Here is a 5,166-nt window from a genome sequence, read left to right as displayed (position 1 = left end):
CCAGGAAACATCAAGGCAAGTGGTCGGGTCCCCTCAGTGCAAACCCCCTTCCAAGACTAAGACTCAATGGGAATATACGCTCTGATTGGTGACCACGCTTGTCACTGATAAGGGGAAGTGAGGGAAAAACAGCAATGAAGTGACGAGCTGAGCCCTACAATGTTCAACAGACTTCTGTGAACCCGGGTGAAGACCTGGTTGGCCAGCAGTGTGGCAAGACTTGGGGACTCTTAGGCCCAGAGTCAGTGTCAGAGCCACAGAGGACTAGAGTGGAGAGTGAAGCATCCGCTGATAAGAAGAGAGGGCATATGCATAAGAAAACCCACACTTGCAGATAGTACCCACTTGTCCTGACTTCAATGACTGGATGATAAGAGTTCAACCAGAAGTAAAAAGAAAAGGGGAAAAAAAAAAGTATTCTCATACAATTTGATGAACTTGACCTACACCTATGGAAGCAGTAGCTCAAAAGAGGGAATAAATCCTTACAACAAGAATCATTCCCACACCCTCCACACACAGAGTAGACAGGGATGGGCAACGTGGACATTGGCTACCCAAAATGGGGGGCGGGGGGCTACAAAGGCAAGAAGTGACTGGCTTACAAGCTTTCAAGAGGGAACCTAGATCCAGGGGCCTGGAGGAAGTTAGAATCTCCAGTGAATAGTATCCAATCTGTCTAGGCGGGGCTGCTGCAATGAAATGCAGACGGATCTCTTGTAATACAACAGTGAATAATTGTTATCAGGACTGATTGTGAAGGTTGGAAATGTAAAGGTAGATGTTTTATAGCAAGGAGGGGAGTGATTAACTTTTCAGTCTAGGAGAGGCAGTCCCTAGGACCACCAAGGGAGAAGAGCGGAGAGCGGGACCCTACTCAGAGAAGCAGTGATGCCTGAAATGGAGGCAGAGATGATGACATGGAGCGATGGAGCAGCTGGAAACTTTAGATCCAGACAGGGAGAGCGACTGTGTGCTGAAGACCTGGGGGGTATCAGGGGCAGGATTGCAGGGCATACCCTTTGGTTGGTTGATGATGCATGGAGGGGATTGTAACCATGGCAATGAGACGATTATATGATAGAATGAATGTATAATTAATGTTCTCCCATGTAAACTATCACATAATTCACAATAAAACATTTAAGGAAAAAAAAATTTAAAGCAAGAAATGTATCCCTATCCTATTCTTACTAATCATGGTGTTTCAGTTAGAAGTAATAAAAATTTTTAAACATTAATTTAAAAAAAAAAAAAAAAGAGGGTGGCATTTAAAATTATTTTAGTGTTTGGGAACAGCAGTTTCCCAGAGAATGTAGGGTTTCCATATAATAAACATTGGACTGCGAAGCACAAGGTCCATGGTTTGACGCCACCAACCACTCTGCAGGAGAAAGATGAGACTTTCTGACCATGAGAAGATATAAAAGGCTTGGAAACCCTATACAGGGTCTCTATGAGTGGGAAACTACTCAAAGCACTTAACAACAACAGTAGCCCAATTAATAAAGTATGCTTACCTGAGGCATTGTTCTTCTTGCTAGATGCCATCAAGCCTGTTCCAACTCAGAGTGACCTATGCACAACAAACAAAACACTGCACAGTCCCGCACCATCCTCAAAATCTTGTTAAGCTAGAGACCACTGCAACTGCCACTGTGCCAATCCATTTCATTGGGGGTCTTCCTCTTTTTTGCTGACCCTTCACTTTATATAACATGATGTCCTTCTCCAGGAACAGGTCCCTCTGATAACATGTCCAAAGTGTGAGAGATGAAGTCTGGCCATCCTGGTTTCTAAGGAACATTCTGGCTGTACTTCTTCTAACAGATTTCTTTGTTCTTCCTACATTCTGTGGTACTTTGAATATTCTCCTCCAACACCAAAGCTCCAATGCATAAATTCTTCTGTGATCTGGAGCATACTATTCTTATCAAGAATTAGCTATATGGGTGCAAACTAACAACAGTTAAACTAAATACATGGGAACTGTAAGGGCAGAGAGCCTAAATTAATGGTGATGAAACAATGTGTATAGAGATAGTGAAAATGATAACACAATGTGAAATATGCAACCAATGTTACTGAACTGTTCTATTAGAAATTATGAATGAATATATGTTTGGTTATGTACAATGCCACCAAAAATAATACTAAAATAAAAAAGAAGAAAAATTAAAAACTGGCTTCTTCTGCCTACCCTGTTGTCCACCCCCAATGTACAAATGCAATCTGTATCCAACTCATTTATATGATTTGTATAGAATTGTTTTCTTTGGGTTCTTAAAATATCATTTCAAGTATCTTGTTATCGTGGAGCAATGAACCTTTGTGTTTATACTCCAATAAAAATAGCTGGCACTCTGAAGACTCCCAAAGGCCATAATTGTTGTTGTTATTAGGTACCTTCAAGTCGCTTCCAACTCCTAGTGACCCCATATGCACAGAATAAAGCGCTGCCCAGTCATGTACCATTCTCACAATCACTACTGTGCTCGAGTCCATCGTTGCAGCCACTATGTCAGTCTGTCTCATTGAGTGTCCTTCTCTTTCTCACTGACCCACTACTTTAGCAAGTATGGTGTAATTTTTCAAGGACTGTTCCCTCCTGACAACATGTCCAAAGTATTAAAGATGAAGTCTTATCACCCTTGCTTCCACGGAACATTCTGGCTATACTTCTTCCAAGACAGATTTATTCATTCTTCTAGTAGTCCACAGTATATTTAATATTCTTTGCCAACACCATAGTTCAAAGGTATTAATTTTCAGTCTCCCTTATTCATTATCTAGTTTGGGCATACATATGAGACGATTGAAAATCCCACGGATTAGGTCAGATGTAACCCATAGTCAGTCAGCCAAATGCTACCAATCAGTTCTCCTGGGTCAGCTGAAATGCATTCACACTTGGCTAGGCTACTCCAACTCTATCCATGCAGTTGGCCAAGTCTGTCAGTGATACTTTCTGGGCTCAAGTGTTTTGGGCACTAATTGCCTGCAGGTCATAACCAAAGGGGGCACACTCATTTCCCCTACATGAGACAACATTGAATTTTATGAACTTTCCATTACGGACCTTATCTCTAATAAAGATGTGCACAAAAATTAGATACAAAAATGTTCACCAAATCAGTGTTTGTAATAGCAAAAAGTTGGAAAACCACGTGGATTTCCAATGACAGGATACAATTCAATTAAGGTCCTTCTTTATCATGGAGTCCTGGTGTGGTTCTGTAGGTTCTGTCTGGTAAGCTCTGGACTGCTAACTGCAAGGTTGGCAGTTCAAACCCACTAGCCTCCTTGAAAACCCTATATAAGGTTGCTATAAGCCTGAACCAACTTGACAGCACTTAACGATAACATCATAGCATGGAATGGGAGTATAGTTGTTGTTGTTAAGTGCCGTAGAGTCTTGAACCACTGACCTTGCAGTTCAAACGGCTTTGCAGTCTGGCACATTAACCCACAGCACCACACCAGGACTGCAGAATATAGTTGTTGTTGTTGTTGTCAGGTGCCATCGAGTCGGAACCAACTCATAGCGACCCCATGCACAGCAGAACGAAACAATGTCCGATCCTGGGCCAACCTCACTACTGCTGCCACACTTGAGTCCATCAATGATGCCACCTGGCCAATCCATCTCGTTAGAGGTCTTCCTCTTTTCCTCTGAATATAGTAGCTCTGTATAATAAGTATTGGACTGTTAACCACAATGTCAGAGACTCAAGCCCACCAGCTGCTCCTCAGGAGAAAGATGAGACTTTCTGCTCCCAAAAAGATTTATAGCCTCAGAAATCCTATACTAACTGGATGGTACTTAACAACATATCATGGAATGGAATCAACACTGTATAAGATATAAGATTTCTGAGGAGAGGCCAGTGGGTTTGAACTGCTGACCTTGTAGTTCAAACAGACCTTTCAGTCCAGTGCTTATCCTACAGCACCAGACCAGGACTCCAGGTTCATAATAGATATGAATTATGTATCTGTTGATTTAATTAACATAAGAAATGGTAACAACAAATAAAAAATATTGTCCCATTTGAGTTTTTAAAAAATCACATAAGCATACATAGAAAATAATCTAGAAGGATATGCATCAAAATGTTACAAACCATTTTTTTCCTTGGTGGGTAGGCTTTTTAATGCTTTATTTGTCCCTTTTTTTTCTATGATGGGTCCAAGGTACTACTGCAACAAGGCCAAAACAGAAAAGAAACTAGAATTGGGGCGTAGGCAGAGAGGTCCTGTTACAAACACAGGTCTAGCTCTAGCTTCCCAAAGCCACCTGTGGATTTCAACTCAGAATCAACTTAAACATACTTAACAACAACAACAATCTTTTGGTGCATAACCGAATGCTTAACCATCTCACCACCAAGACTCCTTCACACTTGTAACCCAAAGCATGAATCTGTGAACACAAAGTCCCTCTAGCCCACATCTGGACTGAGTCTTTGGCTTTAACCTCATTACTAGCCTGTGGTCCCCACTACCCTGAGGATCCCCAACACTCTAAACAAACCTCCTTTCTAGCCACTTACTACTTAGCTCTGCTGGAGCATCCAATTCCTCCCAAACAGGAAAGGCACATTTTACTACTCTCTTCATATGAACAAGGGACTCTGGTAGTGTAGTGGTTATGAATCGGGCTGCGAACCTCAAGGTCAGCGGGAGAAAGATGAGGCTTTCTGCTCCCATAAAGATTTACAGCCTCGGAAACCCTGTATAGGGTCGCTATGAGTCAGAACCAGCTCCACGCACATAGCCACCACCACCACCTTCATATGAACTTCTCTCCTTACCACACCAAGCATGAGAGTGTGAACACTTTTCACCCATTTCTCCACAGGCAATTAAAACAGTACCCGAAGATGTCACCTGCTGAGACCTAGCCCCAGTTAAGCTGTGACTGCCTAGAGGAAAGCAGGACAAATTAAAACACTGATATTTTGTGAATCCAGCCTGCATGAAGTTGTCACGGTACCAGAACCTATGTGTATAATCCTCTTGTGGCCAAACTAATTGGCTTAGCTTGCTGATGATTTGATAGCCCCCAGAGCAGTTCTCCGACTATGAGACTGAGAGTTGCCAGATGATCTTAAACCACAGTACAGACGGGTCCAATGCCACCAGAAGAATATTTGGAGAAAGAGC

Source organism: Chrysochloris asiatica, unplaced genomic scaffold (genome assembly GCF_000296735.1).
Source record: "Chrysochloris asiatica unplaced genomic scaffold, ChrAsi1.0 scaffold00157, whole genome shotgun sequence".
Classification (NCBI taxonomy): domain Eukaryota; kingdom Metazoa; phylum Chordata; class Mammalia; order Afrosoricida; family Chrysochloridae; genus Chrysochloris; species Chrysochloris asiatica.
This window is presented reverse-complemented; position numbering follows the sequence as displayed.